Source organism: Vespula pensylvanica, chromosome 3, assembly GCF_014466175.1.
Source record: "Vespula pensylvanica isolate Volc-1 chromosome 3, ASM1446617v1, whole genome shotgun sequence".
Taxonomy (NCBI): domain Eukaryota; kingdom Metazoa; phylum Arthropoda; class Insecta; order Hymenoptera; family Vespidae; genus Vespula; species Vespula pensylvanica.
In genome coordinates, this window is record NC_057687.1 from 7,227,914 (window position 1) to 7,249,913 (window position 22,000).

Sequence of the window (22,000 nt, forward strand, 5' to 3'; positions counted from 1 at the left end):
GTGCCCACCGAGATGTGTCTATTAACGTTTGTCCCCTCCCCTTTCTCATTCCCTCTCTCCCTCTCTTTCTCTTTCTCTTTCTCTCTCTGTATCTCTATTAGTCTCTTCTTTCTTCCTCTTTTTTTTTTTTTTTAATTAAGACAAGAGAATGGGCCGGCATTCGCCGAGAGATGGCGATCTCGATCTGTCGAAAGCCGTTTCGCGATTGGTCAAAGATACTTGGCCAAAATCACTCGCGCTATTCGTTGTCTTTCTTCATCGTGGAGCTCGAGAACCGATCGGTTTTCCTTCTCCTTCTCCTTCTCCTCTCTCTCTCTCTCTCTCTCTCTTTCTTTTCGAACCCTCTAAGGTATCTAAACATAGCTTGATCAGTCACATTCGTTTGTCTTTTCTCTCCCTCCATAGATTTTCGCGTCTCTTTTCCATTTTCTTTCTCTCTCTCTCTTTCTCTATCTTGTCCACTCCTCCTCCTCCTCCTCCTCCTTCTCTTCCTCCACCTATTCCTCCTTCTTCTCTTCCTCCACCTTTTCCAAGTCGTACGGGTGAGGAGATACGAAGAAGAAGCTTACGTACTCTTCGTTCTCGCGTATCGTCGCGTTCGTTCGTAGATCATCCAATCTTCCAACGACTTTCGAAGTATATATATACATACGTATATATATACATATATACATACATATATATATATATATATACGTATATACATACTCTTACAATAGAGCATTATCACAGTTCGCGCGTATAATACACGGGGAAGAAAAAAAGAATAAATAGGACAAAAATTTCGTCCTACTTCCTCAATCTTGTCTCACGAGAAGAAGAAAGTGTACGTTTTGTTAGAGGAAAAAGAGATAGAGAGGAAGGGAAGAAGAAAAGGAAGAAAAGAAAGAAAAAGGGTAGAATAGGAGGAGAAGGGAGAAGGAGGGTGGAGGAAGTGAAAGAGGACGAAGAGGAACGTGGAAGAAGGTACGTTGGTGCCAGTGTCTTGAGTGCGAGGAATAGCTAGTGGAAACAACCCGGTGTATATATATATATATATATATATATATATATATATATAGACACACACACACACACACATATATATCTTTCTCTCTTTATCATCGACTTTCTTTCTCTCTCTCTCTCTCTTTCTCTCTTGCACACTTTCTTATTCTTTCTTACTCTTTCTTACTCGTGTTCTCTTTGTCTTCGTCTCTGTGATCTAAGGCGTCATCGCCTGGAAGACGGGCCAAGATACTCCGGGTGTTCCTGCCGCTTGTTGACCGAGTGTCTTCAAGCTGGAGCTGGCAAAGAGGGCTTTCGGTTTGAGGGGGTGAGTAGCACTTCTTCTTCTTCTTCTTCTTCTTCTTCTTCTGCTTCTTCTTATTCCTCTTCTTCTTCCTCCTCTCTTCCTCTTATTCTCTTTTTTTCTTTTTCTTCCATCTACAACCCTTCAAACCTTTATCTCTCTCTTTCTCTCTCTCTCTCTCTCTTTATCTCTTTCTCTTTCTATCTCTATCTCTATCTCTATCTCTATCTTTCTTTCACTTTTTTCTCTACAATGATCGCGTTTCTATGTCTTATACCAGGTACTTATCTCTAGGAAGTATTTGCGTGTGTATGTGTATATGTGAGAGACATGAAGAGAGAAGAAGAGAAAGAGAGAGAGAGAGAGAGAGAGAGAGAGAGAGAGAAAGAAACTCCTTGAAGCATCACGATCTTCTCCCTTTTTCTACCACCCCTCTTCTCCCATCTCCTCGTCACTCTAATATCGACAAGATCCGATCGAGACGAGCGAGATTTCTCGCGCACTTTTTCCCGAGTGGCACGGATGCTGCTGCCCACGAGATGGGTATCTTCTTTCGTGTTCGCCAGGTCAAGAATATATATGTATATATGTACAGGGTATATACATATATATATATATATATATATATATATATATATATATATCTGTCTTTATATTTCTTATATTTACTTTGCTTTTTCATTGCTTATTTGTTCATGTTTTACGACATATCTTTTTGTAAACATTTTTATTTATTTCACATGTTCATTTGGTCAAGCGATTTTCTTTTTTCACATCCATGTAGGTACTTAGATACATAGACAAATGGTATTTATTTACTATTGGATGAAACGTTCTATAGTTTAGTACATATTTTATACGTAATATATACACACACATATACATACTTATATATATATATATATATTAGTTTTTCCCATGATGCAACGAGTGACCGATTTAAAGAGGCGACCCCGATTTTCCCATGTGCACCTGTTTCAGTCCACGCTTTTGTCTCTCTCTCTCTCTCTCTCTCTCTCTCCTTCTCTTTCTCTTTATCATCTGTCGATGAAACATTTACACGAGCAGAATTTGCAACGATTCGCGTCTACTATATATACATACATACATACCTATATCGCTTTATTTATCTTTCATGGAAAATGGCTAATTAGCTTGCTCTGGGAAATTGGAAAACAAAGGGAGAACGGGGCCACTCGTCGATCTCGTTTCGTTGATGGTCCAAAGAAAAATATCGCATACGATCGTAAATCGAAATGTCCATCTCGAAATATAAAAGTGTTCGATAAAGGTTTTCGTTAAAGAGAATCGACGAAATCGTGAAAACGAGGGATGTGAAGGAAGTAAGGCGTCCTTTCATCCCTTCTTCCTGTATTACCTTCCCTTTTTGCGATTTTCGGTTATTTCGACAATTCGACGTTTCCGAGTGTCGGTTCTTTGACTACTTGGTGCAAAGCCATTCGACGATTGCGATGACTACGTCGACTACGACGACACAGTCGATTCGCATATTCGTAACTCATGCTCCGACTTGCCTTTGACGCGCAATGCTATCACTTTGCCACTGTGCGTTGGTCGGCAATGGCGCCTTTCCGAGAAAAGAGACTGTTAGTTCGTCCTATGTAAGTACTTACTTCCATATCGTATGACGTAGATATATATACATATATATACATACATATATATACATATACGTATATATATGTGTGTATATATATATATATATATATATATATATATATGAATATTGCTAAAAAGGGAGAGAAAAGACATGTTTCATATTCACCTTTTTTTTTCTCTTTCTAGCTATTATATACCTAAATGCATATAGATACAGAGAGAAAGAGAGAGAGAGAGAGAGAGAGAGAGAGGGTGTTTCATATTCGTTTCTCTCTTTCTCTGTCTCACATATGTGTATCTATGTGTATTTAAGTGCGTAACATGAGAGAAAAATTTAAAGAGAATAAACGTAACATGCCAACTCCTACGTCAGGTTGAAAGCTACGAAATTTTTATAACATTTTAGAAATTTTATAAATTTCCTTTTCTGGGAATATTTCGTGGTCTTTTTCTTCTTTTCCTTTTTGTTTCCTTTTTTTTTCGCAGAAAGCTATCCATCCACAGGAATTATTTAAATACCGTCGTAACTTATTTATTTAGATTTTTATCAATAAATATTTTGAACGTAAATAGACGTATATACGTATATATGTATACATTGCATATGTATATGTGCGCGTAGCTATGTTTATATCTATATATATTTAAAATCATTTATAAGTATATGAATATTATATAATTATATTTAATTAAAAACCGAAGTTAAAGTTTAATGTTATAAATAAATTACTTGCTGCATTTTAACGTGACGCTTGGAGTCACTGGAAATCCTTTCGCTTGGATACACTTGAAAGCGTCTGGAAATATGGTTTTCATGAAATTTCACGAAAATTGCCGACAGTTTTCGAAAGAAGAATATGATATAGTATTAATGTTTGATACGTATGTACATACACACACACATATCTATATCTACAAATGGAGCTCACTGTTTGACCTTCGATTCAATATTAATTTCATTGTATAATTTATCGTTACGATTTTAATGTAACGATGCGAGACAAATGAACATGAATATCGATATTATTAATTTCATCATTAATGTCGATCATGTGAATTAGGTTTTACGTAATTCTTTCGTTCAAAGAAGCGTGTCGCGTGTGAATTTGATTCAAAGGCCGTATCACGCAGTAGAAAACACGAGAGAGCCAGTGGTTACGCGACATGATCGATACGATCGAAACACTTACGGGAGATTAATTCGCTCAGTGAAGTTCGTGAATGACTAGGTGCATGTGTAGTCCTGTGCGTTCGTGTGTTTTCACGTGTATACGTGTACGAAAGAGAGAGAGAGAGAGAGAGAGAGAGAGAGAGAGAGAGAGAGAGAGAGAGAGAGAGAGTTCGTGTGAAAATTCGTAATCGGCCACGCCTCGACGCTTTGATTGCTTCCTATCGACGTTTCTCGACGAAAGGTTCCTTCTCTGCAAATTAATTTCAGCAAAAAGCGCTACGAATTAACATGCTTGCATTTTTTTTTGCTCCATTTGCTTCCTCTTTTCTTTTTTCCTTTTTACTCCCCTCTCCTTTCCCTTCCACCCCTAATTCGCACTACTTTCGTAGTATAACGCGTTACGGAAACGAGCTCGGCAAAGTTCTTTTTCGACGTGTTGACTTTTTTACATCTTTCTTCCTTCCTTTTTTCTTTTTCGTTTTCCTTCTTCGGTGATTCAGTTCCCCGAAGAAGAAACGTATTTGGCTCGTTCGTATCGCATTTGCATAAAGAAAACGTTCCGCGTACACCGTTCAACAGGTTAGAGATAGGACTCTCGAAATCTTCTTCGAAAGAATTTTTCTTGAATGAGAACGATAGATTTTTCGTGGAATTTATAATATTGTTTAATCGCGTTTTAATAAATCAATGATATTCGGAGGAAGAATTAGGGAGAAGGAACAGAGATAAAAAGGAGAGAAAAATAGATAGAGATAGAGATAAAGAGATCGATGGAGAAAGAGAGACGGAAAGAGAAAGAAACAGAAAGAAAGAAAGAAAGAAAGAAAGAATATAAAGACAAAGAGAAATATGAGATACGGTTCTAAGGGAAACATTCGAAAGTTTAGAAGAAAAAGAAGGCTTATTTAGGATGAAAAGGAAAGACACATAGATAGTTGTTGTAGGAGAACGTACGTGGATAGAACGGCGGGGAGAAGGTTAGCAAGGAAAGTGGGAAAAGGGAATGGGAGGAGGAAGGGAGTGGGTTGGTTGGAAGGTTGGAAGTCCGCAGAGGATGGCAGGCACGACGATGCATTTAATAATTAACTCGGTGGATACACGAGGATGGATGTCTGACGGGCTTTCGGTTGGGGAGGGTCGGAGGATTGCGGGGGTGGTTTGTTGCAGGAACAGTTGCCGACGAGGAGGGTGATGGTGGTGGTAGTGATGGCAGCGATGCTGGTGGTAGTAGCAGTTCGTAGTAGTAGTAGTAGTAGCAGCAGCAGCAGTAGTAGTGACTGGGGGGTTGAGGGGTTAGAGGAAGAGGGGAGTAGAAGGGAGATGGAGGAGAATGGAGGCAGTCTGGAGGATGCTGTTTGCTGCTGGTGCTGCTGATGGTGGTAGTGGGTAGTGGTACTGAAGAGAGAGAAGAGGATGGGTGGGTGCAAGCGCGGCTAGACGGAGAGGAAAGTGGGGAGGGGGGAGAGGGAAGGGGAGAGGGTAGTGCTTGGGGTAGGTAGGAAGGTTGGCAGCCGGAATGGCTCTCGCGGATGCTGCGAGACGATCAATACACCACGTGATGCCACGCGTCACGTCTCCTCTCCCTCTTCTACTCCAATCCTCCCCCCTATCTCCACTGCCGCTCCCGCCCGTTCCTCCCCTTTGCAACTCCCTCGAACTCTCTCCACCCCACACTTCTCGTTCATTTGCTCTCGCACTCCGCGAGCCTCTCTCGCTTTCTCTTTTCAAATCCACCCTATCTCTCTCTCTCTCTCTCTCTCTCTTTCTCGTACAGTCTTTTTACTCCTTCCCGCTTTTTTTCTCTGCCTCTTCCCCTTTCCTCCCCTTCTCATTCCTTTCCTTTCCTTTTCTTCTTCTTCTTCTCCTTCTCCTCCTCCTCTTCCTCCTCCTTCTCCTTCTTCTTCTTCTTCTTTTTTCTCCCGCGTCTCTTCCTCCTCCGCTCCCCTCGTCTTCTATTCTTCGCTCTCGCGTTATCAATCGCGAAGTCGTAGAAACGACGACGTCGAGGAGGTGGATGACTACGACTACGACAACGACGACGACGACGACAACGACGTAACTTTACGTATATCTATATTCGAATAGATAGAATACAGATGCATCGTCTTCTCTTCTCGCGCCATAATTTTTTTTTTCATCTCTCTACTTTTTCTTTCTTCCTTTTTTTCTTTCTTTTTTTCTTTCTTCCTTTTTTTTCTTGTTTCCACCCCGTCCTTTTTCTTTCTTTTTTTTTTCCTTTCCTCCTTTCGACAGACGCACGACGCGACGAGGGGAAGTCGAGTGCGTGAGCGTACGTTGTACAAGCGGCCCCTCTCTTCTCGCTGGTTCGGTGTTGGTCGCGAGCGTGGATAAAGGCATTGTTAACCGTGCGCTACTACTGCTGCTGCTGCTTGCTGCTTGCTGCTTGCTGCTGTTGATACTACTGCTGTTGGTAGTAGTAGGGGTACTACTGGTGCTGCTGCTGTTAACTGCTAGCTGCTGCTTCCATTGACTACTGCTGTTACTGCTACTGCTACTGCTACTGCTACTGCTACTGCTATTGCCGTTGGAGAGATTTTATGAAACGCGTTATACATCCATAGATATATTTCCATACATATATACACGTACGCACACGCGCGCATATATATATATATATATATATATATATATATATATGTATATATACGACCGAATAGAAATTTTTCTCACTTTCTCATATAATATATATATATATATATATATATATATATATATATATATATATATATTATATATGCATATTTTTTTTCGAGGCTCAACGAAGCTTCCGAGAAGAATTTATTATTATTTTTCTTCCTTTTATTTCAAAATTTTTTTTGTTTCGAAATTTTTTCTTTGTATCTCGTTTTTTTTTTTTATAGTTTTTTTCCTCTAATTCGTTAACAACCCCGACAGTTATTTGCCGGTCGGCAAGTAACGACAAATTTTCTTTAGATAAATTGATTGAGGAAGCCGAGCGCTCGATTCCGTCTCGCTTCGAGATTAATATTCATAGTTGGAAAATGGAGGAGGTGGAGGAGAAGGATGGCAAGGGTTGGGTCGTGGGACTATGGGAGAGTTAGAACGAGGATGAGGAGGATGGAGAGGCGGGTGGTTAGGATGAGGAGGGGAGATGCCGCGCGGATGGTAGTAGAAAGAGGGGGTGGATGAAGGGGGGAAATCGAGGTGGAGGAGAGTAGACCGAAGAGACGTAACAGACGTTCGCCCGATGATCTTTCCTTGCCAAATTCGCCAAGTTCCAATTAAATCACTTATGTCTACCGTATTTGGCAAACTCCGCGATATCCGATTGAAATTGATACTCCGAACTACGATTGTGCTGGAATTAAGCTCGAGCTCGAAGTTATGGGCCAAGCTTTTCTGGTTTCCCACGGAATTGCGAGTCTCGAATTTCTCAAGTGGCACCGATCGCTTTCGTATACGTTTCTCATTATATTCGCGAATGGAATAGAGAGAGAGAGAGAGAGAGAGAGAGAGAGAGAGAGAGAGAGAGAGAGAGAGAGAGAGAGAGAGAGAGAGAGAGAATGACTTGGTGAAATGAGTATCATCGATATAACGCCGAACATCACGATGACGAGATTTTTATTATCTTCGAAGTACTTGGATAATATTTAAAAATGGTGGCCGATCCTATTCTTCATTAATTTTTCTTCCCTTCTCACCGTGATACCTCTCGATTTATATTTATCGATACATCTTCTCATTTATTTTTCCTCCCTTGTTTTCATCCCTTATCGACTTTTCTTATCGTCGTCGTTTCTTTCTTCTTTTTTTTTTTCTTTAAGATAAAAAAAACTTGCTATAAAATTCTTCTCGTCCATTTTCATCTAATCTCCGGATGAGAGTTAGGAAAAAGAGAAAAAGAGAAAAAAAGAAGAGAAACAAAATCGATTGATTAATTGCATATAAATTTAAATATTGAATCGCGCGTAGAAAAAGGGAAGGTTCATTTTCGATTTCGAAATTGATGAAATTATTTTTTAAATGATATCGTATAATCAACGTTGATTAAACGTTTCGAAAAAGCAGAAGCAGTGATAGAGGGATAGAAAAAGAGAGGCAGAGAGAAAGAGAGAGAGTGAGAGAGAAAGGCAATGGTAAAGGGATTCGGTGGAGGGGTAAATGGGAGGAGGAGGTGGAGGAGGGGGAGGAGGAGAAATAAATCACCGAAAAAGTCTCTTTTTCCGGCGAATGCCAATGAAGGAGCACTTTGGTTGTCTTCGTACGTTACGTTCGACGACAACCAAGAGTATTGGAATCGGTGAGGGTTCTATGTAGTAGTTATGGTAGTAGAAGTGGTAGTTGCGCTAGTAGCAGTGATGGTGGTGCTGCTGCTACTGCTGCTACTGCTGCTGCTGCTAGTGTTGGTGGTGGGTGGTCTTAAATATTCATCCGAGGATCAATCGAGTGGATTTGCAATTTCGCGGCGTTTGTAGTCTCGCACGAACGAATATCAATCGGTCGGTCAGTTCTTCGTCTTTTGGTGATATCATCACCGTTAACCAAATATAGCACGTTACACATGCTATATATTTGTATATATATATATATATATATATATATATATATATATATATATACTTGAAAACTAATACGACTATATGTAATTAAAATATAATATAATTAAAATATAATACGGGAATTACATTTGTTTTTATATTTTATACATAGAACACATTATTATTATTATTATTATTATTATTATTATTATTATTATTGTTATTATTATTATTGTCGTTCGTAAAAATCGATTGTATCGAAAAAAATATTTGACAACGATCGAAAAATATTTCTCGACCTTTCGATCGTTTTTTCTTTTTTCTTCATTCTTCTTTTCTTTTTTCTTTTTCCTTTTCACGAATGAACGTGTTAATATTGTCTCAAATCAAAAAAAAACAAAAAAAAAAAAAAAGGAAAAAGGAAAAGAAAAAAGAAGAAAAAATATCTATATTAATACACGTCGAAGTTATCAACATTGAAATTCTTATCGGGTCCATGGGCTTGTAAATTTTTCCGATTGGACGAGCGTGAAAGAACGGCGTCGTTTGGAACGGCGTCGCGAGGACACCAAGCATTAGGGTTGGGGGAAAGAAAAATGCATGCAAGCACAGACTGGTAACAACCATTTCGAATAGTATGTACTAACGTTGGCTGTACAAGTCGTATATACGTCTTTATGTATCTCTGTCTCATTCTCTCATTTTCTCTCTCTCTCTCTCTCTCTCTCTCTCTCTCTCTCTGATTCTTCCGATATATGTATGAATGCGTATATGCATGCATTTATGTATGTACACAACAACATACATGTATTTGCGCGCGTGCGTTTCTACCAGCAAGAGTCGGTCTCCAGTGTAATTCAATAGAGTACACTAGCTCTCGAGATAGACGGTAGCTACGGACGAAAGGGGTCGACCAAAGAGAGAATGAGCGAGTGTATATATGAGAGATAGAGATAGAATGTGTACGAGAGAGAAAGAGAGGGAAAATGAGAGAGAGAGAGAGAGAGAGAGAGAGAGTTCAATTCTATGGACACACGGTTTGCACCATGGTGCCCCATCGTCATTGTCTAGAATGGATAAACCGACGCTTGCTCTCTGTCTCGTCATTCTGAATACGTTTACTTCCGGTACACCATGACTACTCTCAATCGACCTTACTGTCTCCTCCAATTCTCTCAAATATCGTATACTAACATTTTCCTCTTGAATCTGAAGACTTTAGTCACAGACGATATATATATATATATACACATACATTCTGTGTGTGTGTGTGTGTGTATGTATATTAGTTGAAAGTTTCGAGTTTCTTTAATTAATGAACTAATCATTCTAAATAATACGATAACGTTATCACGTTAATTTCTACTAGGTCGGGAATCTCCTGTTATACTTAAGTATGTACTAGAATGTACTGAATTAATAGAATAGTATACTATAATATAATATTATGTTATTCCTGTGAACAAATATAATTATGCTGTGGTATTTAATTACAACATACTGAGAATTTCGGGATTACTTATCTGTGATTACTTATTATTCAATGGAATACTATAATATACTATTTTAGTATGCTATGTTACTGTTAAATACGATAAATAATAGAAAATTCTGCATCATATATAGGTTAACCAAATAGGCCATTATAATATAGTATACCTCATTATGGTTTCGTTTAATTATATACAAAATACTGAAAACGTCAGAGTCATCTGTTATTAATATGACGCCATTATTCCCCATTTTCGTTTGATTTTCAGATTGATAAGTAAAGTTTTATTCATATACTTTGTAAACTTAAAAAAAAGAAAATAAATAAAAATGAAACGATAGAAACGATTATGTTAAAAAAGATAGAAAAAAAAGGACATTCGTCGTTCGACTGGTGAATTTTCTGATAACAGTCTAGTTTCTTCGAACTCTCGTCATATCGTTTTTTTTCTTTTTTAATTAATGAAAAAAACAAGTATAAAGTTTTGTTTAAAAGAAAAGACAATAAAAAAAAAGAAAGAAAATAGAAACGAGAGAAGGAGAGAGAAAGAGAGAGAGAGAGAGAGAGAGAGAGAGAGAGAGAGTTAGAGAGAGTTAGAGAGAGTGAGAAAGAGGAAATAAACGTGTCACAGTTTCCTGTTACACGAACAACCAGACCAGTCAGCTTGTATAGTAGACCAAACGGTCTTGCTTTCGCCTCTTAACTGCTTAGCATCACGAGCTAAAACATCGAGAATGGAGTTGAATTTCTTCGTAGGCATGTCTCGTCGACCGGCCATGTCCACCCACGTTTCTCGTTCATTGTCGCTCATTGTTTCCCAACGTGTATTGTTTCTCATTCTAATCTCGGCCGTTGAAATGAAGTACAACGTGGAGTAATTCACACGCGAACGCAGCTAGCTTCGCTCGAACGATTTAACGACCCGTTCGTCAAGTCGATAATCGAATCTTTTTTTTTCTAATCGATTTATTATAAAGAACGACAAAAAGAAATAAAGAAGGAAAGGAAAGGACCAAACGCATTGACGTCGAAATTTTGATACGCTCGCGTCTTCCTTTTTTATTTTCTGTTTTTTATAATTACTTTTTCTCTTTTTTTCTTTTCTTTTCGTTTTGTTTTTTCGTTCTTCTTGTTCTTTTTTTTTTTTTTTCATCGAGATCGCATTATCATTCGAGCGTGAAATCGTTTTTCAACGATGCACGTGTAATTTTTTTTTATAAGTTCCATATACAAATTGTTTGTGCTTTTAAGATTAAAATGGTAACTAAATAATTTTTGTTATATAATAGATTGCAACGAGATAAAGTAGGTAATTTAAATGAAATTACCTGAAAAAATTAAAATAATAAAGAATTTAAAATTGAAAGAAGGATTAATTATAGAAATGCATTTTAGAGAACACAGTATATACCGATGATACAAGCGTATACATAAATACGAACATCGACGCACGCACTCGCACATACACGTTTTCTCTCACACATATTCGTACACGCGTATACATTCGCACATAAATTTGCACATGCTGATCAATTTATGATTTATAATTATATAAAATTTTTATTTAACGTTAAATTCAAATTTCATTTTAAATAAATTCGATATAAGGTATATAATGAAATATGCCTTTGACAAAATAAGATAATTAGAGATATTAAATTAATTTTCGTTTAAAAGAATTCTCTCTCTCTCTCTCTCTCTCTCTTCTTCTCTTTTACACGTTTGAAATTGGCGCGCACATGTTCTTTGAAAATCCTTTTCTTCTTCTTCCTTCTCCACTCTTCACATCTGTATCTCTTCTTGAAGAAGAAAAGGATAATATTCGAGTAAAGTTTTCTCATATCTACCATCTTTCTCTCTTTTCTCGATCGTTTCGTTTCTTTGCGGGAGAACGTGTTTGCTTTGCTCCTGGAAGAAAAATCCGTCGTTAGAGAGAAAACCCTGGAGTCTCGTTGACGGGAATCCCGTATATGCAAACGTTGCGAAATGTTTTCAAAATCTTTTCCTACGCCAGACGCGTCTTTCTCGGTCGTTCGATTTCAATTTTTCATGCTCGACTAGCTCGTTGTTTGGAAAAAAAGAAATATAAAAAAAAAAAAAGGAAACCAAAAGAAAAGAAGAAAGGAAAAAGCAATGAGAAAACAAAGGAAATAAAGATATAGAATAATGTCCGAACTCTTGTCGTTCTTCACCGAGAAAAATAAAATAAAAGGGGACGAATTATTTTTGCTTCTTGTTTTTCTTATATTATATCTGTTCTTTCTTTCTACGTTGTTTCGTTTTTCTTTTTTTTTTTTTTTTGAAATAATGAAGAAAAGGGAGAAAATGAGAGAAGTTAATCTTCCAAGTTATCATCGAGAAAAAGAGAGAATAAAAATGAGAAAGAGGAAAAAAACATACGGGACATCGTCCGCCTTAATCTTCGTACTTTTATACTATTATTTCTTCTCTTAATTATTTTCCTTTTTATGTATTTATTTTCATTCTTTGCATTTACTTATTTTTATTGTTTGTTTATTTGTTTATTTCTTCTTTTTTTTTTTTTTTTTAATTCATTCGAGAGTCAAAGAAAGCTGAACCGTAAAGAGTACTCCCACACTTTCTTTCTCTCTTTCTCCCACTCTCTTTCTCTCTCTCTCTCTCTCTCTCGAGCTAGTGTTTATCATTATTATTATCATCATTATTATCATTATTATTATTGTTATTATTATTCGCGAGTGTCGCGCGAACGTTGTTTACAAAACGCTCGCGGGACCCGATTTTCAAGCACAACACATTCTGATTTATATGAGACAGGAAACAAACGCACTTACGTCCGCACGAGTTTGTTGTGTAGGTGACACCAGGCTCATGAACTATTCATGGGAAATACAAGCACCGTGACATCGGTTAAGCTCGTGCTGTGGAAAATGCGTGCCCTGAGAGAAAGAGAGAAAGAGAGAAAGAGAGAGAGAGAGACAGTGAGAGGAAGAAGAAGAGATAACGAAAGAGAAAGAGAGATAAATAGAGAGAGAGAGAGAGAGAGAGAGAGAGAGAGAGACGCACATATCCACAAATAAATACAAACACGTAACACACTCGCGCAAACAAATAGGTACAAGTAGAAAATATCATAAGCGCATTTAAACGATTTCATGCCTCTTCCATCTTGGCTTAACGCCCGTTAAATTCTCTACTTCTCGTCGGCCATTAGTCAAAATTTATGATCGCCGTCTCACATCTCGAAACCATTAGATTTCGTGATTTTAACGATACCCCGACGTTTATTCAAACCGAGATCGATATCTTCGGTTTTGAGTTAATTGGTAGGCTAATCGTTGGGATCAATCGCTTCTCTCTATTATCCGTCTCGTCGCGGATAAAAGGTGGGGGATGAAATTATAATAGACCGATTCAATTTATTGCCAAGCACCGAGATCGAACGAATACTAACAAATGTCGCGTCTTAACGTCGACTAAGCATTAAAATACGAAATCGTTCTCGAGCGAGCGTTTATCGTCGATTGAATTAGTAATACCATTTCTCTCTCTCTCTCTCTCTCCTCTTTCTACCCCTCTATTTCTCTCCTCCTCCTTCACCCGCACCCACATCCACTTCCTCTTACCTCTACCGTCGAACCACTTTACTACAAATCTTTACCTTCAAAGTGTTTTCATCTCTTTTTTTTTCCTTCCATCTTTCTTCCCTCCATGATGTCGTCTCGTTCATTTTCACTTCTTTATAGCGTCATCATTTTCTTCCTCCTTCTCCTCCTCCTCCTCCTCCTCCTCCTCCTCCTCCTCCTCCTCCTCTTCTTTTTCTTCTTCTTCATCTTCTTCTTTCTTTTTCTTCCTGTTTTTTTTTTTTGTTTTTTTTTCCTTCTTATCCTTCCTTCTTTTCTTGATCTATCCAAGACTCCTTTCGTATATTTGATCTCGTTAAACCCAGCGACGATATTTTTCCAAGCTCCTTTAAAGAACGTAACCCGTGGGTATCGTTACACTCGTAGGGACGCGACAATTTACAAGAAGTTCGTTTTGTTAGCGATAAAATTTGCCAAGATTTTCTTAAAACGTAAGAAAAAGAAATGATAAATAATGTGATAAGTATCAGATTATATCGTAAAAAGTTGTCACCACGTTCGTCGTTCGAATCTTACGTGACACACTTTGAGAGATCTTGTATCTCGTTGTGATTCGTAAACCAATCTTGACGATTCGCTCGTCCATCTTGACCGTTTCTAATAGAAAACGCTTTCTACTTTGGCTATTCCTTCTTTAACGCGTTTCTATGTAAGATTATTGTAATAATCATGAAAAGAATGAATCTAAATTCAATCGAGAAAATTTTATTGAATTTGTTGATATACGTGACGTCAATTGAAATATTTTGCGATAGCAAATACACGTGTCGTAAAAGTATTTTGTTCTTTTTTCTTTTCTTTTTTTCTTGTTTAGAATGCAATAATAAAGCGCGATAGGGAAGAATCGTTCAAAAGGAAAATCCGATAATAAAATGACAATACTTTCTGTTGAGCACGGGTTTCGTACTCTATTAAATTGAATTTTTTGCAAATCAAATCCAAACAATTGCAAAACAAATGCAACTTTGGACAAATCAAATTCTTCGATTTTCAACAAAAATCGAAATATTCTCGCAAAATTTGTTTTCTCTTTTTTTCTTTTCTCCTTTTTCTTTTTTATTATATATTTGCGATTAAAACAAAATCAAATGTCAATTCATTGTTAAGAAGTTGAAAATTTTTTTCTACAGGTACTTCAATTAGTTGGATTTTGAAAATATGGAATGTTCGATATCAATCAGAGTTGAAAAAAACAACTGAATTTGATTTTGACACGTTAGAGTATTTACGTCTCTGTAAATAATCAATTGTGAACTCAACGTTACGCTTTTCTATTGCGCAATAAAGAAAAATCGAAACAATCATATTTTTTATTAAATTGGTAGTGTATAGAAATGGATATATAACTTTCATTGGAATTCTTAAAATTTACGAGAAATAAACGGGCGATTTGAAATGCTCGATTGAAAATATAAACTGATGTAGATTTTTGCTAGATCGTAGATCATCGAGCGGATAATTTTGAGAAGCTGTGAGCTTTGAAATTTTATTTCTTTTTTTTAAGTGTATTTTTAAAAATATTTTTAAAAAGTCACTTCTCTTATAGAACAAACATGAAGGACGAGAATGCGCAGAAAGAATTTTATTACAAAAAATTGATTTGCAAAGGGGTGAATTTGATTTTGAAAAAGTTGAATTTCGAGCGCGGAATCTGTAACATAAAATTTAGTTGTCCCAAATAATTTGTCTGCCAGAATGTCACGCGGAATGTTATAAATTTTTTATTGAAATTCAAAGGGAGTTTTGTGAAACACATTTTGGAAATTGCAAGTGCATGTGCAACGTGTGGTGTAGGAATTGTGAAGAATTATTTAATATCGAGTCCTATTCTTTTTCCTGCACGATTTGTATTCATTCAAGATGATCATAATTCGGAACAAAATTTGTAATAATTTCTTTTGTATTAGTTGCTACTTATTACGCAATTACGTTAATGGGTTATAATTTTTTGTTTATTTCGTATGTACAATTCTACAGTACCTGTTAATTTGATTTGTTTCTTTTTCTTTTCTTCTCTTCTTTTTCTTTTGTTAAATAATTTCGATCCGTTAAAAATAATCACGACTTTTGCAAAATATGACGAAAGTATGCTAATAGAGAATAAATAATTTTCAAACAGAATAATAATTGACACTCTGTATATCTTGGGAATAATTTTGGTTTCTGTTTCATCGGTTTTCTATCTTAAATTGTTTAGCTGGCTGCCTTTCAAAACTTCTGAAGGTTTGTTGGTTGAATTCAGTCGGCATGTGCAAGAACTTGATTTGTGACATTTCGATAGAACAATGTCTTACTTTTAATAGACGTGTATGTGTGTGTGTGTGTGTGTGTGTGTATAAATATATATATATATATAAAAGGTTCTAACGATTTTAATATATATATATATATATATATATATATATATATTTCTATAGGATTTCCTAAGACGTTAATATAATTTAATTTCCACGAGATAAAAGTATTAAATAAGTATGATCCAATAAAAACATTGGAAGTTGAAATCTTAGAAAGTCACTTTTATCACGCATAGATATGTTTTTTCGTGCATCCTAGAATTTAGATATATTTTGCAATAAAATGGTACTTGTTGTGAGAAGAAAAAGCTTTGATTTTATTTCTTTCTTTTATTCGTTTTTTCTCTCTCTCTCTCTCTCCGTTTTGATATTTCGCTTTTCGATGACGTAAATAATAATAATAATCGTTTACATAAGCATAAGAAACTAAGTAAGTACAACGATAACTCATGAACTCTCTCTCGAATCATCGCTTTGTACTTGGGTCGACGTTCATGATTACATAACGAACCTTTTTCCTCCTTTCCTTTTTATTTTTAACTTTTCGTTTTTTTTCTTTTTTTCTTTATGACTTACTCGCTCTAGAGAGTCACTTTAATTCAGGACAACGTAAGCACGCGCTCGGACGCTTTAATAAATAACTAAGAGGTTTATTGCGCTGTTACGGACTGAGAATCGTGGTATACGTATTCCGTTTAGCGATACTTAAACGTCGTACAATAATGGTTGAAATCTTAAAAATTCTTAAAAAATATTTCTGATCTTTTCTGATTCTCTCTCTCTCTCTCTCTCTCTCTCTCTCTCTCTCTCTCTCTCTCTCTCTAGAAAAAAAAAGAAAAAAAAAAATTAGAAAACTTCAATACTAATAATTTTCCTAAAAAAAAAAAAAAATTTATACGAAGTTATACGCTTACGAGAAAAATGAATTACTAAAAGAATGGCAGAATTATGAAGAATATATATGAGAATACATACACACACACACACACACACACACACACACACACACACACATATATCTAGATATATGAACGTATCGAGAAGAAAAGAGAAAGAAAGGAAGAAAGAAAATATTCGACGTAAAACGGTGCGAAGTAAAATAAATTTGCGAAGTAAAATAAAAATATATTATATTATAATAGAAAAGAGAAATAAATAGATAATAAAAAGATAAAGAAAATCGAAATAAAATATAAATCAAGCTTAAAATAACTTCGTATAAAGAAATTGCGATATACGAGAAGAAATATATATATATATATATATATATATATATATATATATGCAGATATACATATATAATATTTTATGAACAAATCGAATAAAAAATTCAATCGTCAAATGACGGTCATTGTCAAATGGAGAGAAAGAAAGGAAGAAAGAAAGAAAGAGAAAGAGAGAGTGAAAGAGTAAAAAAAAAAAAAAAGCAGAAAAAAGAAAAGAAAAGAAAATACATAGCCGCGAAGACAGAAAGGGTTAAGAAGGTTTATGATTTTTTAGGAAAAGCTTCAACGTAGAACGAAAGTACGGTTATTGCGTTCGAGCAGGTTAAATACTCTTGGAAGCTACGTCGAGGTATCTCATAAAACGGTTATAGAGCGTTCGTTCGAAGCTCGCTCCCGCTGACATATTAATCCTACTAACAGAGGGTTGAGTGTACTTTGCATGACCGTTCTGTCGGTTAGCCGTGTTTAACTTGCCGTTCTCGAAAGCTTCGAACCGTAACACAAAGGTATACCCACCTCCGCCCCCAACCACCCCCACCTCACTTCCTCCACCGCCCTACTCCCCAACCCCACCTCATCCCACCCCACCCCACCTTTCTCGTTTCGTTGCGTATACCACCGAGTAGCTAGGAAAGCTCCTCGAAGTTACGCTTTCCTGGGATCGAAACTTTGACGTCCGTGGTGAGAGCGAACGAGCGAGTAAGAGTAAGCGAGAGAGAAGGTCGGAGGGTTGAGGTGGGGTTAGAGGGTAGTAGGCAGCTCTGCGAGAGGGCGCATGCTCGCCCTGTTTGCAAATTATTAGAGCCAACGAAAGCGTTCCGTTTCGTTCCCTTCCGTTCCTTCTTTCTTATTCTCTCTCTCTCTCTCTCTCTCTCTCTCTCTCTCTCTCTCTCTCGTCTCTCTCTCGTCTCTCTTTCTTTTTTCGTTTTTTCGTCTTTTTTCGACTTTTTTTGTTGTTATTTTTTTGTTCATTTTTCTTTTTTTTCCCCTTTTTTTTTCTTTTTTTTTTCCTCCCTCTTTGCACCGAGACTCTCGTGAAATTATTTTCCGCGTCCGCGAATTCGTTCACGCCGCATTCGCGACACCGTTTTTCTTTTTTTCCTTTTTTATTTCTTATTTTTTTTGCTCTCTTTTTTGTTCTCTCTCTCTCTCTCTCTCTCTCTCTCTCTCTCTCTCTCTCTCTCTCTTATTTTCTTCCTTTCAGTTTTTGTTTTCTACGTTTCTCGTTGATTCTTTTCTCTCCCTTTCTCTCTTTTTTCAATTTCTTTCTCCTTTCTTCGACGACTTAAAAATATCTCAAGCGATCGAGGAGAGAAAGAAGAAAGATTTATTGTCCCCTTACGTTTCTGAAATATCATTTCCGACGACGACGTTTAATTATTCGGTATAAAATTTTGTCGACGAACCATATCTATAATCTTTTTCGAGTTCATCGATAGAAGCGTCAAAAATTATTATTCTTCCCTTTTTCTTTTCTTTTTTATCGCAATATCATCTTCGATGAGAGTAACAATTCTTCGGATAATAAATTTCGCGAACACTCCGAACAATTTTTTTTTAATCGACAGTGAGTTAAAGAAGTAGCAAAAAAAAGAAAGAAAGAAAGAAATAAAAAAGAAAGAACTCTTAACTCCATCATCTATCAAAAGTATCTTAGAAACGTATAACAAGTCATAGGGATTCGTTTTAAAATTTCATTTTTAAATTTCATACTCGTGAATGTTATAATCGAGAATATATAATACAAGCTTTACTCATTGTCATAAATTCTGTCAAAAGATCCATGACCCGTTCTATCATAAAATCATCCCCTTGTCGACGTTACTGGGATTCCATCCGTGCTGAGAAATTGCAACAAATACTCGCGTTATTCTCTCTCTCTCTCTCTCTCTCTCTCTCTTTCGTGAGAATTAAGAATATTTAATTAAAATTAATGAAACGCCGACGTCATACGTGTAAGGAAGGAACGAAGCAAGAGGAAAGGAGAAGGGAGTAATTGGAGAGGTCTTGGCTAGGGGTGCTCTACGGCCCGTTGCCCGAGTGCACCCAACCACTTTGCGAGCCAAAGCCACCCCCTCTTGGCCGGTACTGAGCCTGCAACCCTTTTTTCTTTCTCCCCCCCCTCTCTCTCTTTCTTTTTCTCTCTTTCTCTCTCGCTTGTTCGTTCTCTTTCTTTCTCGTTTTTTTCATCATATATATCCACCATTTTTACTTCTCCTATCCGTTCTCCTTACTTCGCTTTTTTTCCTTTTTCTTTTTTTTTCAATTTTTTCCTTACAAACCATTTTTTTTCTACATGCATATATACGTAATCAACATGAAAAATATTTAAATCATGAAATGAAATGTACACACACACACGTATATTTATATATATATATTTCTTCTAAAATGTGAAACTTTCAATCGTGATAGAATTCGACTTAGAAAAAAACAAATAAACGAACAAACGAAAATCAAAAAAGAAAAAAGAAAAGAATATACGAATCCACGTGAATATAAAAACATAGTAATCAGGCGATATATCCCGAGTGACCGTCGGTCGATGCGAGAAAACTTGATTTTCTTCAGTGACATGGGTCATCGTGAGAGAATACATAGAGAGAGAGAGAGAGATAGATAGATACATAGATAGATAGATAGATAGATAGATAGATAGACAGAGAAAGAGAGAGAGAGAAATTAGATTTCCCGCCACTTTTCCATACATGACGCGAACCAACCAAGCCGACTAATCCCGTTTAAATCTCGATCGTAAGAGAAACAACAAGTTCGTCTCGTGTTAACCAAATCCTACATCTCATCGTTTTCGTAACGATGAGGAAGCATGAATAGACGGTTAAAAGCATACTGTATACTTGATTATTAGTCCTGATATAGATGCAAAAAAAAAGGAAAATGAAAAAACTATAAAAAAAAGAAGATAGAGAAAAAAAGAGTACACAGAAAGAAAGTAAAAAAGAAGAATAGAGAAGAAGAGAGATAGAGATAGATAGATAGATAGATAGATAGATAGGTAGATAGATAGATAGATAGATAGATAGATAGATAGATAGATAGAGAGGAGGGAGAGAGAGAGAGAGAAAAATAGATAATATTATTATCGCTATGAGTGCGTTAAAAGACTCGGATAACAAACTCGAGGAGACTCCTTTTAGAAATCTGAAGATCCTCTTTAGAAGTTTTTCTTTATAACAACTGGACTGGGACTATCTATCTCTTTTTTCTTTATTTCTATCTCTATCTTCATCTCTCTCTTTTTCTCTCTCTCTCTCTTTCTCTCTCTCTCTCTTTCTCTCTTTCTAGCTCGTGTGCACTATTCGCGGCCTCGTAAATTCGTCCGAGGCCTGACCCTTTAAGCCAGACGAAGCTTTTCTATGGCCTCCACCTGCAAAGCTGTATTGTAGTAGCCCTCTCTCTCTCTCTCTCTCTCTCTCTCTCTCTCTCTCTCTCTCTCTTTTTCTCTTTCTTTCTCTCTCTTTCTATCCATCTATCTCTATCTCTCTCGGGCGTACCTCTTGCAAAAGAGTTTTTTGCCTCGTGCATACCCACCCACACACATACGATCACGCGTACAGCCTACACGCGTCGATATACGCTCGCGCGCACCTTCCTCCATCGCAACGTGTTATAGACATATATGTATTATATATATACACATACACACGTACACAGAGAGACGGAGAGAGAGAAAGACAACAATATATATACTCGTACACGTACACACACATATCAACTATATCTACACTCATACATTTATTCGAGTCGCTTTATACGAGATCGTACACGTACATATATATTCACCCACACACTCTTACTATATCCCATATCGTTCTGCTCGGCTACAGAAACTCTCCTCTCTCTTCCTCTTTCCGTCTCACCCTATCTCTTTCTCTCTCTCTCTCTCTCTCTCTCTCTCTCTCTCTCTCTATCTTTCGCTCTCTGTCTCTCTCGCTCTCTGTTTCTCTCTCTCTCTCTCTCTCTCTCTCTTTCTCTGTACCTCTCTTTCTCTCTCCGCTTCCAACGGAGAAAGCTTTCGAAGCTCGCGCCTCTCGCCCAGACTGTCATTTCGATCCCAAAAGAGGCACAGAGGTTCTCAACGAATGCACCAGACGAGAAAAAATTGTATGCTGCTAAAATAAGTAGATATCCGTTAATAAAGTTCGTCAAAAATTTCGATTAAAGTGCGACTCGTTTCGTCATATACGGAAAATAAAATATATATATTCTATGTATTTAATCATTTTCATATACGAAAGACTTTGTTGTTGTGTAAGTTTTTCTTTTTTTTCTTTTTTTTTATATATCGCATCATACGTCATAAGAGTGTACGTCACGAGACTTTACACAACCCTATTTATGATTTTTAATTCATTAGATCGATCGATAATAATTACTCTTATATTCGTTTAATAAAGTCCTTTCGTTAAATATTTCACGTAGCAATGTGAAAAACTCGCGGTAGGAAATCACGAACGGTATCGATATTCCAAAAGTTTTAAATAGTTTAGTCGTTTCGTAACTCGCCGTAGATAAATACTTTTCTCTCTCTCTCTCTTTTTTCCGTAGTCGGACATTGGTCGTCGTTTTATTAAAACTCTCGAAAGTACTCGATAGCTTACTATATACTTACGTACTTTATTATTTCCTTTTATAGATTTATTTTTCTTTCGATTATGTACATATATTAAAGAAGTAAAGAAAGACAAATAAAAGAGAGAGAGAGAGAGAGAGAGAGAGAGAGAGAGAGAGAGAGAGAG

At 36.6% G+C, this 22,000-nt stretch overlaps 1 protein-coding gene across 1 annotated transcript in view; it reads left to right on the plus strand.

Moving 5' to 3' along the window:
- The first annotated feature begins 1,228 nt into the window (after nt 1-1,228).
- Nucleotides 1,229-22,000, plus strand: part of LOC122627978 (poly(rC)-binding protein 3) — a 185,241-nt gene continuing 164,469 nt past the window's right edge. The window contains exon 1 of the mRNA XM_043809716.1: nt 1,229-1,315. The gene's annotated coding sequence lies outside the window, so the exon portion shown is untranslated. The remainder of the gene's footprint in view (nt 1,316-22,000) is intronic.